Here is a 20968-nt window from a genome sequence, read left to right as displayed (position 1 = left end):
TAACATTGCATTGTTAGTCAACTATACTTAAATTAGAAAAAATGGTTAAATAAAGATATCTGGTCAAAATTGGGACAAACGGAAATGTCTACTGGGAATCCTAGTTGACCACAGGCTCATTTTTAGTCAACTTTGTGATATAGATAATTTTTAAAAAATAAATTCAATGTCAAATTACATTAGTGGGTTAAAGGAGGTAGAGTATAAAGAACAAAGAAGATGAGCCTTCTAAAACAGGCATTTTAGACAGTAGATGGAATATTGAATTTATTTCTGAACATTTCTTTTGAAGAAGAATGTTGACAAAACTGAGGTGATCCAGAATGGAATAGAGAGGATGGTCAAAGGCCTAGAAAATGTCAACTAGACATTTAGTCTAGAATTTGGACTACCTAAACTGGAGAAGGGAATAATGGGATGGGATTACACAAATGATGGGGAAAAATCTGCAAAGCTACCATGTTCTAGACTCATTCTGAGTAGCTAGAGAAGAAGGAGGTAGAACAGCATGTGAGAGTCAAAGGAAACGAGTATAAGACCCATCAAACAAACAAAAAAAGATTAACTGTCTTACAAAATATTGACTTCTCTGATATGCTGATTGATTAATTGATTTACTCTTCACCTTGTGCCCAAAATAAATATCTAACATTTTAAAATGATTATGTGATAACACTCTTCTGATCGCTTTATATGTATAATTCATTTGATTCACACATCACTCTTAAGTAGTTACTATTATTATCCCTATTTTTATGGATGAGCAAACTGAGAAAGAAAAGTCCAATAACTCACCCAAGGTCACACAGACAAGAGGATGGATTCAACAGCCAAGATTCAAAGGCAAGTGTACTGGCCCTGGAAGCCCATGTGTTTATCATCAGACAGCTCCATCGCTTCTTCCTTGCTGAAATATGCAAGGCTTCCTATAACTGTCCTGTTACTGGAGCAGACCATAATAGTTAACTGTCTGGAATGCTAAGGTGATAACTGGGTATTGTGGACCCCTGATACCTTCAACGACTTGGGATTTGGGGAAGCCCAGTGGGATTCCATGGAACTGTGGATATGCTGGGTGCGTAACATGGAGAGTTTGATGTGAATGTAAACCTAACTGGAGGGTAGTTCAAGACAAGCATTAGGAAATCAGAGGCACACATGTGTCACAAATATCAAAGCTAGAGATAAACAATCTGAAATCCTTCTTTGGATATGTGACCAACGAAGCCATGAAGCACTCACATTTGAGAAGGTAGAAAGCAGAGACCGAGGAAGGAAGATGCTAAGGTTTAATCATGGATTAAGCCATGCCCTGCACACAGAGACAGGAAAGAAAAGCCAAAAGCAGCTAATCATGGAAATAGCCTCATGCTCCTGAAGACAATACAAACGTCTTTGAAACACTGGGAAGTGAGATCTCTGTTGCTTCTGTTTGCCTGGAATTCATCCCCCCTTACTCTTCCAACAGCCCCCTACATTTTCCTCTGGAAACCATCCCGCTCTGTCATCTTCTCCTGATGTGGCTGACCCCGCTCCTTGGGGAATACGAGGTTGCCCATGTTTCAAAGCTGGTAAATAAGAAAAGACTTTGCCCTGATTCCCCACAGTTGCTTGAGAGTAAACGTAAGACCCAAGTGGGTCCAGTGAGAATCAACACTGAAACATTTGTTGGAAATATTAGGAAAGACATTTTCCCTTTACTACCCAGGGGACTTAAGCCAGTAAGATGAACCCATGGAGCTACCAGGACCATCTTTGCTGCTCTGCAGAGAGCTTGTCCATAAACAAATAAACATGTCAGAAAGTAAAACCAAAGGACTGGGTGGGATGGAGAGGGGGTCATTTGTGCATTAGATTTTGCTATCTGAATATTTACCTATATTCTCTGGATTTTGTTGGCTATGTGAGCAAATAAATTCTCCTTTGCAGTTGGTTTCTGTCATTTTCCACTGAAAGTGATGGCCAGTATATGATCTATGTTTCAGAGACCTCTTTCATATGTACCCATGCCTCTCTCTGCCGTGCTGTGCTGTGCTAAGATGCTGCCGTCGTGTCTGACTCTTTGCGACCCTATGGACCATAGGCCATCAAGCTCCTCTGGAGTGGGTTGCCATGCCCTCCTCCAGGGATCCATGCCTCTCTACTACATCAGAAACCCCTTGAGAGCAATAAATGTGCTTCCTCACATGGCAGCACCAAGCACAGGGCCAGGCACATTCTTAGCAAGAACAAACCTCACGGAATGATTTTGAACCAATTAAATGAAATAATACTGGTAAGAGGGTGCTATAAGCCACAGAGCATTGTTTTTAACTATTATTTCAAAGAAAGATGATACAACAGCCTCTCTTTATTTTTTAAGCTTACCGAACATGAAGTTCAATCCAGTTCATTAAGAAGTAGTGCCCTCAAAGTATCTGTTCAGCTACATATAATCCTACCCATCTTGGCTCACTGCCTTCCCCCTCCTCTTCTTTCTGGAATGCACCTTTTAAGGAAATGGAGAGCTGGTACTTAAAATCAAATCTTGGCAAGGTACATGTTTTCTTTTATACAAAAACAAAACAAAAAAGACTGAGGAGGAGTACATCATTTTTTTTTTTTGGAGTACATCATTTAAAGTAAAGAAAAAAAAAACAATTTATGATCCATCTCTGATGTTCAAATGCAAAATGGGATGGAAAAATGTCTGTGTATAATGAATTCTGCAACATTTGCTAAAGTCCTGCAAGAGAAGGAAAGAAGACAAACGATTCAAAAATAGAAATCTCCTCAAATATTTTTCACAAAAGGAAACTACACACACACACACACACACACAAACTGTATAGTATAATCAGAAATGTAATAGGGACAGACTCAAGACAGAAACTAAAAATCTGTGATAGGCTCAATAATGAGAAACTCTCACCATATCTTTCAACTCTCTTCACTCATATACTCTCTCTTTCCCTGGATCTGAGCAGAGATTAAAAAGTAAATAATAAGAGGGAAGGAAACCCTACCCAGTATAGCAATTAGGAACAGTGGGTTTGGCTATTATATATAAAATAGACCAACAACGAGGTCCTATTGTATAGCATAGGGACTACATTTAATATCCTGTGATGAACCATAATGGAAAAGAACACAAAAAAGGATGTATATGTGTGTATAACTGAGTCACTTCACTGTACAACAGAAATTAACACAACATTGTAAATCAATTTTACTTTAAAAGAAAAATGTGGGTTTGTGAGAGCAAGGAACATGCGAGTCCCTGGCTCTGGCACTGTGACCTCAGACAAGTCACCCCACCCCTCTGAGCTGGATTCCTCATCTATACCAGGGTTAACACAGTAGCACCCTCGTAGGTTGGTGGGTTAGCTTGAGAAAATGGCATGGAGAGTGCCTGAAGTGAAGTGAAGGTCGCTCAGTCGTGTCTGACTCTTTGCAACCCCATAGACTATAGTCCATGGAATTCTCCAGGCCAGAATACTAGAAGGGTACCCCTTCCCTTCTCCAGGGGATCTTCCGAACCCAGGAATCTAACCCAGGTCTCCCTCATTGCAGGCAGATTCTTTGCCAGCTGAGCCACAGGGGAAGCCCAAGAATACTGGAGTGGGTAGCCTATACCTTCTCCAGTGGATCTTCCTAACCCAGGAATCGAACCAGGGTCTCCTGCATTGCAGGCGGATTCTTTACCAACTGAGCTATGTGCTCACCACAAAGGAATTCTCATTCTTTAAATCATCCTTTCATTGTGCATGGCTTAAAATCAGCGACCATGACATCAACAAGCCTTCTTTACAGGAAGGGAGCCACAACCAGAATACCTGGTTTCCAACTGTGGCTCTAACTATGTATCCCACCTTAACCAAGTTAAATTCACCCTCTTGCAAAAGAGTCACTCAGAACCTAATATCTTTGAGGCTCATTCCATCTAACAGGCTCGACCTGTTCAGAGCAGCCAAGTATTTATCTTATGGGAACTGGCAGAAATGTGTCGTTGGCTTAGAAGGAGCCCGGAGCACTAGTTAAACAGTCTCTCCTGAGTCTCCTCTCTTCCTTTCTGAAGGAAGAGGTGCTGATACTTTAGTCACCTCAACCACAGGAAGAGGCCAATGCATCTTTGCTCCCCTGTAATCAAAAGGTCTGTGAACTCACACTGGAAATCTCAAAGAACGCTTAAGTGGAAAAGACATCTTTCAATGACCAACATCATAATCCTCCCCACGTCCTGCCATCCCAAATAGAGACATCCAGGGAGTCGTGGGCCATAAAGCACTTTTCAGGAAGCAATCAGCTTAAGACATCACCCATCCAATTCACTTTGACAGTGATGAGCAACGACACTGTTCCTTAGAAAACAGAAACAGGAATGGCAGGTCACTACGACAGCCAACTAACTATTGGCGAGGCTTTTGAGTCGCTTCTTTTCTTTTTTTAACTGTGTCATTCACCAAAAAGGAGACAGGGAAAGTGGGCAAGTTAAAAGCAGCTCCCTATCTAATTGGAAGCTTGAGGTAATTAGCAGACAATTCTGAGACTTTGTTCATTTGTTCACTTATTCAATAAACACGTAAGAATGAGGTTCTGTTCTGGACGCTGAGGACACAGCAATCAACAAAACAGGTGAGAGCCTTGCTCTCAACGCATATGCTAGTGGAAGGACACCAACCAAAATTAATTAAGTAATAACGCTGATCTTTTCCTATCAGTGTTTTCATTTTCTCTGGCTAAATACCTAAGAGTGATATTTGTTAAATTGCTGGATCACACAGTAGTTCTGTTTTTAATTTTTTGAAGAACCGCCATGGAAGCAACCTGAGTGACATGTCCATCAACAGATGAGTGAATAAAGATGATGTGGTATGTGTGTGTGTGTGTGTGTGTGTGTGTGTGTGTGCATACACTCAGCCATAAAAAGAGGGATGAATTTTTACCATTTGCAGCAACATAAATGGACATGGAGGATACTGTGCTTAGGGAAACGTCAGAGAAAGATAAACACCGTACGTTTTCAATTACATATGGAATCTAAAAATAAAAACAAATATAACAAAAGAGAAACAGACCCACAAATACTGAGAACAAACTAGTGACTACAGAGGGGAGAAGGGTACGGGGGAGGGGCATCACAGATGAAGGGGATCACGAAGGACAAACCACGAGGTATAAAATAATTTACAAAGATGTAATGGACAGCACAGGGAATATAGTCAACATTATATGGAGCATAATCCACAAAATCTTCAGTCCCTATACTGTACAGTTGAGACTAATGTAATTTTGTAAGTCAACTATACTACAAGGAAAATAACAATAATCAGGTAAACAAAAAAGATAATCTCAAGCTTTGACAATTACTGCAGTGGGAATAAACCAAGCGGTATGACAGAAAGTGACCCGGGCTGGAAGGAGCAGGGCTACAGCCAAGGCAGGCAGGTAGGCTGTGCTCTCAACACTTCTAGAAGATACTATCCATACTGCGACTGAGTGACAAGGGAGAGAGAGCCAAGAAAAGTCAAGGGCAAACGCCGCTGACGTCAGGCTTCCTCGAAGGGAGTGCTATTGGCATTTGCGTGGGATCGTTTTCCTTGTGTGGGTCTGTCCTGACCACTGCAGGACACTTAGCACCCTGACCCCACCCAATATCTTTTTTTTTTTTAGTTATATTAAATTTCTTTTGCTTCCCTAGTGGGTGCAGTGATAAAGAATCCATCTGCCAATGCAGGAGACAAAAGAAATGCGGGTTCGATCCCTGGGTCAGGAAGATCCTCTGGAGAAGGAAATGGCAACCCATTCCAGTATTCTTGCTTGGAAAATTCCATGTTCAGAGGCGCCTGGAGGGCTATAGTCCACAGGGTCACAAAGAGTCAGACACAACTGAGCGTGCGCACACACACACACACAAATACATATTGACAAGCTGATTTACAATGTGTGTTAGTTTCAGGTGTACAGAAAGTGATTCATGTGTGTGTATATATATATACACACACACATACAAACACATACATATGTGTATATACATACATATGTGTATATATGTCTGAATCTATGCATATATATATTCTTTTTCAGATTCTCTTATAAATTATTATAAAATACTGAGTAGAATTCCCTGTTTCCTGTGCTCTACAGTAGATCCTTGCTGCACAAGAAATTCTTAAAAAATAATAACAGTAAAAGCACCTGGGCCCCCTGAGAACTCATTGTAACTTTTTTTTATTGTAGCGTAGTTGCTTTACAATGTTGTATACAAGAGTTAACTAATGAGAACCGACTGTGTAGGGCTGGGAACTCTACTCAATGCTCTGCAGTGACCTAAACTGCAGGAAATCCAGAACAGAGGGGAATCTATGTAAACATACAGCCGACTCACTTTACTGTATACCACCCACCCAATCTCTATAGGGTCCCCGGTGTAGTCACTGGGGTAGCAAAAAATGTCCCCGCTCCTTTCCCCAAAGGAAGGGCCATCACACCCCTTGTTGAGAACCACTGATACAGGAGAGAACAAAGGCCAGGGCCCCCAGTTAGAAAGAAGCCTGGGCTGTGTAATGAACAGGGAGAAGGCTGGTGTGCCTGGCACATAATGAGCGATGGGGAAAGAGGCGAGAGTTGACTTTATGGCCATAGATGCTTAGCTGCGGCAGACTGAGTTTGCTTGCTGTCAGCTGGGGAGATTTCATGTAGGAAAAAGAGGATGAGCGGAACACAGAAGTTACCCACACGCTTTCTGAACCACATCAGAAAAGGGGACATGATTCTATGGGCAATTAGATGACATTTTGCTGCCCCAGTGCTGCAATTAGCAAAGCTGGGAGGAGCAGAGGAAGCTGGGCAAACTACCACAGTTCATTAATCCTAAAATGTGTATTTTTAATTCACATTTTAACCTATCTGAAATTAAAATGTGTGTCACAGTTATCATCACATATTGTCACTTCCCGAGCCTGTGCGTCAAAACCAACAGCAGCCTGCAAAAAAAGTTCTGGGGACAAGGATGGAGTGCTCTTTAAGAAATGCTGCCAGGGCAACCGCCTGGGTGAATTAAGAACTATACCGCAAGGAACATGCAAGAGAAAGACACTGCAAACTGAGGGTGGCTTAGACGGGTCACACTTTGAATAGGAAATGTTAAGGAGTCCACGGGCCAATTTAGTTCATTTGTTTTTTTACTGATGTATGAACACAGGAGACTGACGGATGATAAATGTTCAAGCATAAGAATGCTCTTTCCAATAAATACAAAAATTTTTAAATTCTAAATGTAAAAGTACTACTGTGACAGTTTAATTTGCAATGCTCTATTCCTAGTGATCCTAAGGGTAACAGGGGACAGGATAGATTCAAGGAAATCTGAGAACCTTTACTGAACATCCAGTGGGTGCCAGGAATTTTATATATGCTATACAACACGTGATCTCACAGCAACTGTCCTAAATCCACACAGTGAATTTTGCTTCAGACACTAATAAGCAACTTCCTGTGGCCTGCTTTCTTTTCTCACTTCAAATGAACCACATCCAATATTTAAGGGGCCAAGGTCACTCTGCAGGGACAAGATGACCAAGAGTGATCACATCTTCAAAGACAGGTTCTAACATCATTTTGGATCGTCACTCCAACTAGGCTTCTCACTCCGCCTTTGTGATGGTTCATGTTAAGCATCAACTTGTTTGGGCAAAGGGATGCCCAGATAGCCAGTACAACATGATTTCTGGATGTGTCTGAGTGTGTTTCCAAAAAAGACAAGTATTTGAATCACTAGAACTGAGCCAAGAGAAGCCACTCTCACCAGGGTGGGAGGGTATCATCTATTCTTTTGAGAGCCTGAAAAGAACAAAAAGATGGAGGAAATGGACTTCCCTGGTGGTCCAGTGGTTGGGAGTTCGCCTGCCAGTGCAGGGGACGTGGGTTCAATCCCTGGTCTGGGAGGATTCCACATGCTGTGGAGCGACTAAGCCTGAGTGTCACGATTACTGAGCCTGCACTCTAAAGCCCAGGAACCACAACCACCGAAGCCAGGCACCTGGAGCCTGTGCTCCAGAACAAGAGAAGCCACACAACGAGAAGCCCATGCACCACAAGTAGAGAGGAGCCCCTGCTCGTCGCAACGGAAAAAGACCCAGTGCAGCCAAAAACAAATAATTTAAAAAAAAGAAAAACCAACAACTCCGCTTTAAAGAAAAAAAGATGGAGGGCAAATCTGCTCTAGGCTTGAGCTGGGATGCCCACCTTCTCCTGCTCTCAGACACTGACACTCCTGCTTCTTGGGCCTTCAGACTCGGAATGAATTACGCACCACCAGCTTTCCTGGTTCTCTGACTTGGAGATGGCACATCATGAGACTTCTTGACCTCTGTAATCACATGAACCAATTCCTATAATAAATTAACATCTTCCTATAAGTGATGTAGAGACACAGATATAGGTACAGATAGAGATTACTCCAGCCCAACTCCAGACATAGATAGATATAGGTAGAGGCATGCATTCAGTCTTCTTTAAAAAGAAGGCTGAGCACCGAAGAACTGATGCTTTTTAAGTGTGGTGCTGGAGAAGACTCTTGAGAATCCCTTGGACAGCAAGGAGATCAAATCAGTCCATCCTAAAGGAAATCAGCAGGGGGGCAGTGGTGCAATGGATAATATGTCTGACTACCGATCAGAAGATTCTAAAGGAAATCAGCCCTGAATATTCATTGGAAGGACTAATGCTGAAGCTGAAATTCCAATACTGTGGCCACCTGATGCGAAGAGCTGACTCATTGGAAAAGACTCTGATGCTGGGAAAGATCGAAGGCAAAAGGAGAAGAGGGTGGAAGACGATGAGATGGTTAGATAGCAACACCTACTCAATGGACATGAGTTTGAGCAATCTCCAGGAGATAGTGGAGGACAGAGTTGCCTGGCATGTTGCATTCCATGGGGTCGCAGAGTCGAACACGACTTAGTGACTGAACAACAACAAACAGGCGTAGTTAGAGAGAGGGAGAGATCAAATACTATTGGTTCTGTCTCTCTGGAAAACCTGAATACAGCTTTGGAAAATATCCTTTCCCACTCCAGTACTCTTGCCTGTAAAATCTTATGGATGGAGGAGCCTGGTAGGCTGCAGTCCATGGGGTCGCTAAGAGTCGGACACGACTAAGCGACTTCACTTTCACTTTTCACTTTCATGCATTGGAGAAGGAAATGGCAACCCACTCCGCTGTTCGTGCCTGGAGAATCCCACGGACGGCAGAACCTGGTGGTCTGCTGTCTATGGGGTTGCACAGAGTTGGACACGACTGAAGCGACTTAGCAGCAGCAGCAACTGCTCAGACACCACAGGAAGGTGGTATCTCAGAGGCCACTCTGAGGCAGGAAGGGATACAACCTGCACTCAGACAGATGGAGAATGTTTCCTAAGAATCATTGCAAACTGGAATGGAACTTAATGATTAATAATAATAAAAAAAATTCAACTGTTACATAAAGATTTTAGGCAAAGACTTTGACCCATTAAAGCCTCTCTGCCTAGGTTTTATTCTGCAATCTCTAGTAATTAGTACCCCAACTTTCGTTTGGGGAACAGCCCTGCTTCCTCTTGGTCTGTGTTGTTCAGGGCAGGATGCCTCCAGCCCAGCTCCAGGGATGGCAGGACACCTGGTCTGTGCCATTAGGTTTATAGTGATTGGTTCAGGGATGCGTATGTTACCCATCAGAGCCAATGAGAACCACCTTTGGAACCTCTGCTGAATCTTCTTGAGAAAGCCACATTCCCTCTCTTCCACTGTGGGAGGGCCATCTGAAAGTAAGCCTGGAACTATTGGCAGCCACCCCATGAAGGAGGCCTGTCTCAGAACGAAGCCAGCACAGAGCAGAGCAAGGAAGTAGAGACAGACAGAGCCTGGATGGTTTTGAATCCCTGGATGCAGCTGTGCCTGAAACCACTGCAGGATGCTAGATTTTTCACTTAGTTAAACAAATCAATTCCTTTCTTGGGGAAGGATGATGTCACTTGCAAAATACGGAGCCCTGACTTACAAACATATAGGCATCCCTCATTTTCAGAAGGCAATGGCAACCCACTCCAGTACTCTTGCCTGGAAAATCCCATGGATGGAGGAGCCTGGTGGGCTGCAGTCCCTGGGGTCCCTAGGAGTTGGACACGACTGAGTGACTTCACTTTCACTTTTCACTTTCATGCATTGGAGAAGGAAATGGCAACCCACTCCACTGTTCTTGCCTGGAGAAGCCCAGGGACAGAGGAGCCTGGTGGGCTGCTGTCGATGGGGTAGCATAGAGTTGGACATGACTGAAGCGACTTAGCAGCAGCAGCATTTTCAAAAGTTTGCTTTATGTCACCTTGCTTTTACAAAAGACCGATACACTGGTATCGCAAAGAGTCGGACACAACTTAGCAACTGCAAAACAACAAAAGTTACCTATTTATGCTAACTGAAAGAAATTCTAAGAGGATTTTTCACTGTTATGAAAAAAGGTAAAAAGCAAAAATACCATCCAGGGTTTGTTTTACTGCAAGTTCAGCCATTATAGAGGCAGAAATCATCCCCTGCAGTGAGGGGGCACCACCAACCGCCTTCCCCGGGAACCACACTCAGCATCTCAGCCTCAAACCGCCATGGCTCTGAACTGTGTCCATGAACACCTGTGCTTTACCTTAATTGATTTTGTGCATCAACAAGCAGAATGTGTCCTAAGGTAACTTGCTTCTTCGCCTCACACCACTTCAGTTTACAAAAAGGTTTCATGCTCTACTTTCAGATAGCAGGGGAATCCTGTTCACTACTAGACCCTGGAGGGCTGGTGGCTTAAATGTTCAAGCAGGTAGACTGTGTCCGCCTCTTACCCGAGGATAGGATGAGACTTCTTCTACAAGAGTGTAAGTGACTAGAGACCATGCCCTTCCATGCACGGACCCCACTGTGCATTGAACAACATACATAGAGGACACAAAGTGTATTCCCTGCAATATCCTAGGAAATCAGTTACATTGCCAAGGGTTTTCTAGATCAAAGCCTGACTCAGAATTCACGAAGCACACTCCACAGTAGACAGGACTCCTGGTAAGGTCAGCCTTCCATAGCCTGGCATGAATGTCCCAGGGAGAATAATGTAAGAAATAGAAGAAAACTCGACTGGGCCAATGAAGCTACTAGTCCCTTCATCATTCCCATTATAAAGCCTGAAATCCACACCAACAGGTGCTCCCTTTGGCTTCTAGCACTCTCTCTCTCCCCCAGAGATTTATGGTGGGATATGTTTGTGTCACATAGGAAGGGTCACCTGAATTCACTAGCTCACCTGTCCAGATCACACGGGGCTGCTCATTACACTAGCTGCAGCCTCCTAGAAGAATCAGAAAGGCCTGGGATTGTCGGCTTGTTTGTGGCTCCACCACCTTGTAAATTCCCTAAGGAAGAGAAACTATGTCTCCTTGGGCTCCACTGTACTCCAGCATCTCATATAGTGCCTGGAACACAAGCACACAATCAATATAGGTGGGAGTTAGAACCTGGTTTCTGGTCCTAAACCTGCCAAGTCTACACACCCATTTATGCCACACTCCTCTGGGGCCCTGGGTCCTCATTCCCACAAATGAGGAGGTGGGCCACTGAGATCTGAGATCAAAGCCAGGAGTCCTGCACAGCTGGGTGCGTTTGCCTCATCATGCAATTTTACACTTTGGTAACAATCTAAATTCTAAATGGTTTCCCTGGTAGCTCAGATGGTAAAGCGTCTGCCTACAATGCAGGAGACCCAGGTTCAATCCCTGGGTTGGGAAAATCCCCTGGAGAAGGAAATGGCAACCCACTCCAGTATTCTTGCCTGGAGATTCTCATGGATGGAAGAGCCTGGTAGGCTACAGTCCATGGGGTTGCAAAGAGTCGGACACAACTGAGCGACTTCACTTCACTAACAATCTAAAAAGCCGGGAGATTTCATATGAAAATTCATATTTGTGATTTTGGAGGCTCTGGCAACACAGAGTCCACAGTGCACATGCAGTGAAGGGCCAGCGAGAGTGAGGGTTGTGCCACTGGATGGATGGAGCCTGAAATCTTCCCCCTCCGCAGTCCCCATGTGATTGATCCCTGCACTGAGGCTAAGGGTCAGCTGTTCATGATCACATAACTGTGCTTTCTTTTAGTAAATAAATATCTATAAAGACAGACCAAGAGAGCCATGTTTTTAAAAATGTTTATAATACAGAGAGCACGATCCTTTGTAGGAGTGAATTTAACCTTCATATAATAATAATACACCCTCATGCTGCTGCTAAGTCACTTCAGTCGTGTCCGACTCTGTGCAAACCCATAGACGGCAGCCCACCAGGCTCCCCAGTCCCTGGGATTCTCCAGGCAAGAACTCTGGAGTGGGTTGCCATTTCCTTCTCCAATGCATGAAAGTGAAAAGTGAAAGTGAAGTCGCTCAGTCGTGTCCGACTCTTAGCGACCCCATGGACTGCAGCCTACCAGGCTCCTCTGCCCATGGGATTTTCCCAGGCAAGAGTACTGGAGTGGGGTGCCATTGCCTTCTCCAATACACCCTCATATAATAACAATTATAATATATCCATCACCTATGCAGCAACACTAGGGACGCCAAGTACCATTCTAAGCACATTACATTCATTTAACCCATTCAAGGCTTCCCTGATTGCTCAGTTGGTAAAGAATCCACCCGCAATGCGGGAGACCTGGGTTCAATCCCTGGGTTGGGAAGATCCTCTGGAGAAGGGAAAGGCTACCCATTCCAGTATTCTGGCCTGGAGAATCCCATGGACTGTATAGTCCAAGTGTTGCAAAGAGTCAGACACGACTGAGTGACTTTCACTTTCAAGCACTTTCATTTAACCCATTTAGTCCTTATAGAAACTTTACCTATGAATATGAGATAGATACTATGGCTATCCAAATTTTTAAAAGGAAGAAACAGAGGCTCAGAAAGGTTCTGTAATCTAAGATCACACGGTCAGTGAGCAGCCTCTAAGCCTGGAACCCAGGCAGCCTCCACACACCCATCATATGCCACTGCCACGTGCTTTTAAGCTCAAAGGACCAAGCCAGACTTTTGTACTCACCTATTAACCAGTTTAGTCTCCTCTGCTTCCCCACCATTTTTCAGAAAGGGAAACTGAGTCTGATGGGAAGTTATTTTTTCCCCAATTTTCCCAAAAATTCATACCAAAAAAAAAAAAATGGGGAGAGGACAGAGGCCACAATCCAAGCCAACCAACTTCCAGCATTGCTTTTTTTTCTAATACCAGGAATTTTAGTCCTAGAGCCTAGACTGGAGATAAATTCTCATGTAGCTTCTTCAGGATCCTAGAGAACGGAGTCATTTTAGAAAGTCTCACTCACTACCTCATTGCTACAGGACCAGGCTTGAGGATCACGGACCTGAGGAAACAAGTCCAAGCACAGGGGCCATCCAGTGTCGCCTCGCGCATGGGAGTTTCCTGGCGGACAGATGGCTCCCAGTGAGCTCCTTGTACCATGCCCTAAGATGAAAAGAGAATATGTAACAAACTCAGTTACTTGGGCCCAGGCTCAAGATGTATGGAGTCAAGATTACTCAGAGGTACAATAGCCAAAGACACTAAAGAGTATCTTACATCACCAATGTACTGGCACTTCTAAAATAATAAAATGTGTGTGCATCCATCTTGATAACCTCTAAAATATATCATCCACTGTTTCCAGTTCCCCATACCTTGGAGGAAGAGGAAGTCTAGACTCTAGAAATCCCCTCCATGGGATGGATCTCAGAGACTGTCTTATTGGGAAGGCATCTTTCACCTATAAATCTAGAAGGTAAATACAGAAATCCTTACCTCAGTATCAGTTTAGTAGCAGAATGTAACATCTTTACTACTACTACTGATGCTGGCAACAAAGTCCTTGTTACATCAGATCAGATTAGATCAGATCAGTCGCTCAGTCGTGTCCGACTCTGCGACCCCATGAATCGCAGCATGCCAGGCCTCCCTGTCCATCACCAATTCCTGGAGTTCACTCAGAATCATGTCCATCGAGTCAGTGATGCCATCCAGCCATCTCATCCTCCGTCGTCCCCTTCTCCTCCTGCCCCCAATCCCTCCCAGCATCAGAGTCTTTTCCAATGAGTCAACTCTTCGCATGAAGTGGCCAAAGTACTGGAGTTTCAGCTTTAGCATCATTCCTTCCAAAGAAATCCCAGGGCTGATCTCCTTCAGAATGGACTGGTTGGATCTCCTTGCAGTCCAAGGGACTCTCAAGAGTCTTCTCCAACACCACAGTTCAAAAGCATCAATTCTTCGGCGCTCAGCCTTCTTCACAGTCCAACTCTCACATCCATACATGACCACAGGAAAAACCACAGCCTTGACTAGACGGACCTTTGTTGGCAAAGTAATGTCTCTGCTTTTGAATATGCTATCTAGGTTGGTCATAACTTTCCTTCCAAGGAGTAAGCGTCTTTTAATTTCATGGCTGCAGTCACCATCTGCAGTGATTTTGGAGCCCAGAAAAATAAAGTCTGACACTATTTCCACTGTTTCCCCATCTATTTCCCATGAAGTGGTGGGACCGGATGCCATGATCTTTGTTTTCTGAATGTTGAGCTTTAAGCCAACTTTTTCACTCTCCACTTTCACTTTCATCAAGAGGCTTTTGAGTTCCTCTTCACTTTCTGCCATAGGGTGGTGTCATCTGCATATCTGAGGTTATTGATATTTCTCCCGGCAATCTTGACTCCAGTTTGTGTTTCTTCCAGTCCAGCGTTTCTCATGATGTACTCTGCATATAAGTTAAATAAACAGGGTGACAATATACAGCCTTGACGAACTCCTTTTCCTATTTGGAACCAGTCTGTTGTTCCATGTCCAGTTCTAACTGTTGCTTCCTGACCTGCATACAAATTTCTCAAGAGGCAGATCAGGTGGTCTGATATTCCTATCTCTTTCAGAATTTTCCACAGTTTATTGTGATCCACACAGTCAAAGGCTTTGGCATAGTCAACAAAGCAGAAATAGATGTTTTTCTGGAACTCTCTTGCTTTTTCTATGATCCAGCAGATGTTGGCAATTTGATCTCTGGTTCCTCTGCCTTTTCTAAAACCAGCTTGAACATCAGGAAGTTCACGGTTCACATATTGCTGAAGCCTGGCTTGGAGAATTTTGAGCATGACTTTACTAGTGTGTGAGATGAGTGCAATTGTATGGTAGTTTGAGCATTCTTTGGCATTGCCTTTCTTTGGGATTGGAATGAAAACTGACCTTTTCCAGTCCTGTGGTCACTGCTGAGTTTTCCAAATTTGCTGGCATATTGAGTGCAGCACTTTCATAGCATCATCTTTCAGGATTTGGAATAGCTCAGCTGGAATTCCATCACCTCCACTACCTTTGTTCATAGTGATGCTTTCTAAGGCCCACTTGACTTCCCATTCCAGGATGTCTGGCTCTAGGTCAGTGATCACACCATCGTGATTATCTGGGTCGTGAAGATCTTTTTTGTACAGTTCTTCTGTGTATTCTTGCCACCTCATCTTAATATCTTCTGCTTCTATTAGGTCCATACCATTTCTGTCCTTTATCGAGCCCATCTTTGCATGAAATGTTCCTTTGGTATCTCTGATTTTCTTGAAGAGATCCCTAGTCTTTCCCATTCTGTTGTTTTCCTCTATTTCTTTGCATTAATCGCTGAAGAAGGCTTTCTTATCTCTTCTTGCTATTCTTTGGAACTCTGCATTCAGATGTTTATATCTTTCCTTTTCTCCTATGCTTTTCGCTTCTCTTCTTTTCACAGCTATTTGTAAGGCCTCCCCAGACAGCCATTTTGCTTTTTTGCATTTCTTTTCCATGGGAATGGTCTTGATCCCTGTCTCCTTTACAATGTCACGAACCTCATTCCATAGTTCATCAGGCACTCTATCTATCAGATCCAGGCCCCCAAATCTATTTCTCACATGGCTATGTACTAAGCAGCCAAGGCTTTCCTGGTGGAAAGTCTTACTAGCTCTACCCTGCAAATCAGCATAACTATCCAGTAAAATAGTTACTATTGTTACCCTGCTGTAATTGACGAGGAAACAGACAGCCTGAAGGATTAGATGACACATCCCAAGTCCCACAGCTAGGAAGCATCAGGAGCAAGATCGACAAGTAAAATGCATAGCCTCCAATAACCCACACAACCTTGCCTCCTTCCAGAAATCTAACTGATCTTATTCATGCAGTGGGATGCTTTGGGGATTGTTATTCCATCAGCCAAGACTGCATGACCCTATTGCCAAAACCCATTTCTTAATGCCTCTTCAGGGTGTCAAGAGCCCCATGGGGTCACTCAGGCTCTACCCATCCACTGTGCCATTCAGAATGCCAGCTGAAGGTCAATGGGTACCAGTGTGAATAGCCAAGGGGAAAAAAAGCTTGTTGTTCTCCATTGCTTGTTAGCACAAAAATAATCATTCATTTCCTACTGTTTGGGTGGCAGGGTTACAAGGATCAGCCCAAGAGATGGCATATCAATGCAGTTCACCAAATGAGTCATCAGAATGAGAATATCCATTTATTGGAGCAGACATGTGTTGACAGAATTCATCCAATGTAAAAAGGTAGCTGATGTAAACTGCCTCCCAAAAGTACCACCTGTTCGGCAATCTCTCCTGATGTTCATCTGCTGTCCTGGGTTTGAGGAGCTGGGGGAGGGGGGGGGTGGGGGTGGGCGGGCAGGGAAGGCAGTGAGAGAAAGGAAAGGAGAGGGAAAAGCTACAATATTTTATTTAGAATATTTGTTTTAAAGACATAAGTTTCAAAACTGGAAAGCCTGATCCAGTTGCTTTGACTGCCACTTATTCCCTGGATCCTAAAAGAGGGCAGGCCATCTCTAGCAGGCCTTGTGGGTTTTGCAGTGTTTCTACCCCAATCTTGGATCAGGCGAGGCCACGTGGAAATGCAGCAATATGATGGAAGTGCTCCTTTGCAAACATTATGAAAAGTGTTATCCTCCCATAATAGACTCTAACCAAATGGCCTGCTCACTGTGGGACAGCAAAGTGACCAAAACAAACCTCCTAACAGCCTCCAAGCAAGTCTTCAGGTTTGCGTGTAATGGAAGAAAGCATCTTTATTTTCCCCAGAAGCTTACACTTGCCTGACCTACAGTCCGTGCTGGGATGGGAGTGCATTAAAGGGTTAACTCAGGAGGTTTGCAGGCCCCAAACCCTGCACACTCCAAAGAAAAGCCTGACCCTTGACCATGCCCTGGGAGGTAAACTCTGAACCCTTGGAATAAATACCCCACCTGAGAAGGGTCTGTATAACTGAGACATTGGAACATGCCAGTTTATGCTAACACTGTGATGTACAGTGAACAGCTGTTTTTGTGTGGGCCATGCCAAATCAGCTGGATCTTTGGAGGGGCGGATCTTGGAGGCTGAGTAGCTATGGTCTACGCACAGGCACTCCAGGCCTAGGTGACAGGTCCCCAGCACGATTCCTGGACAGCAAGCCTCGGTGAGCATCCCTGGTTGGCATCACTTAGCACATCTGTCACTGTTGCTGGGAGAATTCGTGCTGTCTGTGCGGCTCCACTGGGAGGACACATATGGAAACCTGGGTCTGGTTTCTCCTGGACTCTGCCCTCTGTGTCTTTGTCCTTTGCTGATTTTAACATGCATCCTTTCAGGACTCTGAGAATAACAGCTTTTCTGAGTTCTGTGAGTCCTGCTTGCAAACCACCAAACAGGAAAGTGGTTTTGGAGATCCCCCAACTCAGGAAGGGAGGGAGAACAGGAGGGAGGGAGGAGGGAGAAGGGGAAGAAGCAAGGAAGGGAGGAAGGGAAGGGGAAGAGGAAGGGAGAGGCAGGAAAGGAGGAAAAAGAAACAAGAAGAAAACAAGCCAAGAACTGTTCAAATGTCAAATCTCTCACTGTTTGGGCTCAAAGTAACAAAAGGAAAGAAAATACCATGTATACAAGCTCCTCAAAAGACAAAGAAAATAGATAAAAATCAGAGGCTGCCGGTGCAACACCCAGGGCATCATTGAAGACTCCAGCATGCACTCATCCATTGAGATTGCTTTGTCTAACTGTTTCCCCAGTATAATGACTAACCTCCACCTTTGGGAAATCCTGACTATTCCCTTTTGATGAAAACACTCCACTTCAGAAATAAAACTTTCAGAAGTGGTCTGGGAGAGACTAAAACAGATTATAGCATTGAATAATGCTTTTTTTGTGGTCAAACAAGAGAATCAAACGGATTTCTGCCTATTTCTGCACCACCAAGACCACTGCACATCCACCTCGAAGGCTCTGGCAAAGCGGAGGGGATACACCCCACGCCTGGACCCGATGCTGGAAATTCAGGCCTCCATTTATACTCTTAACCCTTCTCAATTCATTGAAAACCACTTCAAGAAAAGTCATTTGAAAGAAATTACCTCTGTGTATTACACCATGACCAGTGAAAAATGTCCCACCCGAGACTCGATGGTCCCGAAGCAATAAAATTTTTGCTGAAGTACAAGATGTAATAACTCAGGGAAAAGAAGTCCCCATGACAACAAGGAGGGGAAGGAAATGAGTGAGAATCTGAGGCTTCAAGTCTCTCATGAGAATCTGAGGCTTCAAGTCTCTCACAATACAAGACTCTACCACTTTGTACTTGGAAATCTGTCTTTGGGATTGAAATCGCAAAAAATAACTTCCTCTCTATCACTTTCCTGCCCGCCCAAGTGGTATTGTTAAACCAAAGTACATTTCATCTAAAGAGGATGAGAATCTGGGCACCAGGACAGAACTTGCATCTATTCTATGTCTTCTGCATCTCTCAAATCAAAATGATACAAGTGAGTTATGGATCTGATGGCAAGACCAGTATTTTAGAGGCTTCAATATGCAAACATGTGGAAGTTGTGGGCAGTAGAGAAAACCACAGGCTTTCACACCATGAGATGTCTGGGACATTTTCCAAACACTGTGTCCCATTTCTTTTTTTTTTTTTTTTAAGTTTATGTTATTTTTATTTTATCACAACAATTTTTTAAAGGAGGGAAAGGCATGGTCCTAGAAATAAAAACAGTCATAGTTTCAGAGTTGACACACCTTCAATTATACTTGATCTCTTCTGTAATCCATATAATCTGAAGGAGCATTGGCAATTAATGAATCAAAGTTTTATGCAATAGTTTGTTTTTTAAACAAGCCTATGGCACTCAGTATTCCCAGCTGGTATCCCACCCAAGTACTAACCAGGCCACACTCTTCTTCGCTTCCAAGATCAGACAAGATCAGGCATATTCAGTGTAGTATGGCTGGAGATAGCAATGATTGCTTTTAGAACAGGTGCACCTTTTCCCTGGTGGCTCAGTGATAAAGAATCCGCCTGCAATTCAGGAGATGTGGGTTTGATCCCTGGATCAGAAAGATCCCCTGGAGAAGGAAATGGCAACATACTCCACTATTCTTGCCTGGGAAACCCCATGGACAGAGGAGGCTGGTGGGCCACACTCCACTGAGTCACAAAGAGTCGGACATGACTGAGAAACTAAACCACCACTGCTGTAGTTGAGTTACAATATTGTGTTAGTTTCAGGTATACAGCAAGGTTATTCAGTTTTATATACATATGACATATGATATATATGATATATATATATGACATATGATATATATATCTATCAGTTCAGTTCAGTCACTCAGTCATGTCCAACTCTTTGCAACCCCATGACTGCAGCACACCAGGCCTCCCTGTCCATCACCAACTCCTAGAGTTTACTCAAACTCACGTCCTTTGAGTCAGTGATGCCATCCAACCATCTCATCCTCTGTCGTCCCCTTCTCCTCCTGCCCTCAACCTTTCCCAGCCTCAAGGTCTTTTCAAATGAGTCAGCTCTTCGCATCAGGTGGCCAAAGTACTGGAGTTTCAGCTTCAGCATCAGTCCTTCCAATGAACACTCAGGACTGATCTCCTTTAGGATGGACTGGTTGGATCTCTTTGCAGTCCAAGGGACTCTCAAGAGTCTTCTCCAACACCACAGTTCAAAAGCATCAATTCTTGGGCTCTCAGCTTTCTTAATAGTCCAACTCTCACATCCATACATGACCACTGGAAAAACCATAGCTTTGACTAGACAGACCTTTGTTGGCAAAGTAATGTCTCTGCTTTTTAATATGCTGTCTAGGCTGGTCATAACTTTCTTGCCAAGGAGTAAGTGTCTTTTAATTTCATGGCTGTAGTCACCATCTGCAGTGATTTTGGAGCCCCAAAAAATAAAGTCTGCCACTGTTTCCACTGTTTTTCCATCTATTTGCCATGAAGTGATGGGACCGGATGACATGACATGACATGTATAAATATATATACATACGTGTGTGTATTCTTTTTCAGGTTATTTTCCACTATAGGTTATTATAATATATTGAATATAGTTCCCTGTGCTATACAGTATATCCTTGTTGTTAATCTATTTTATTTATAGTGCTATGTATCTATTAATCCCATACTCCTAATTCATCCCTTCTCCCCCACTTTCCCTTTGGTAACCATAATTTTTTTTTCCTATGTCTGTGAGTCCACTTTTGTTTTATAAATAAGTTCATTTGTATTATTTTCCAGACTCCATATATATGTGACATCATATTAATATACTTATCTTTGTCTGTGTTTCATTTCTTTTTCAGGAGAGTATCCCAGGAAAAAACTCCTAATTTCCCTACTGAATTCTCCCAGCTTGGCTCCTTGGTCATGCCCTGTCTCTCCAATCCTGTGGATTTTCATGACCCCCCAAATCCACAGTACTAAAACATTTTAAGGTTTTAGCTATCATTGCCGAGAAACAGGAGACACAAACACTGAAGATTCTTCTGGAATCTTGATTTTGTACAGCCACTTTCCCACTGAGTCTCTGAGTCCTTATTTCTAAGGGGTTGTTGCTGTGGGCCTTCCAGTCCTGCACAGCCCAAAGACCTTTTTTTATAAGCTTTAT

The 20968-nt window shown here is 43.6% G+C and overlaps 1 protein-coding gene and 1 non-coding gene across 2 annotated transcripts in view; one reads left to right on the top strand and one right to left on the bottom strand.

The window, feature by feature from the left end:
* The window catches only part of HS3ST4 (heparan sulfate-glucosamine 3-sulfotransferase 4), a 497281-nt gene that overhangs the window by 439006 nt on the left and 37307 nt on the right, over positions 1-20968 (bottom strand). The gene's annotated exons all lie outside the window — the stretch shown is intronic.
* Positions 11710-11781, top strand: TRNAC-ACA (transfer RNA cysteine (anticodon ACA)). Its single transcript has one exon. It is a non-coding gene; the product is annotated as a tRNA-Cys (tRNA).

The sequence above is a fragment of the Bos taurus genome, chromosome 25 (genome assembly GCF_002263795.3).
Source record: "Bos taurus isolate L1 Dominette 01449 registration number 42190680 breed Hereford chromosome 25, ARS-UCD2.0, whole genome shotgun sequence".
NCBI classification, from domain to species: domain Eukaryota; kingdom Metazoa; phylum Chordata; class Mammalia; order Artiodactyla; family Bovidae; genus Bos; species Bos taurus.
Note: the sequence above shows the minus strand (reverse complement) of the source record. Positions and strands in the feature narration are given on the sequence as shown.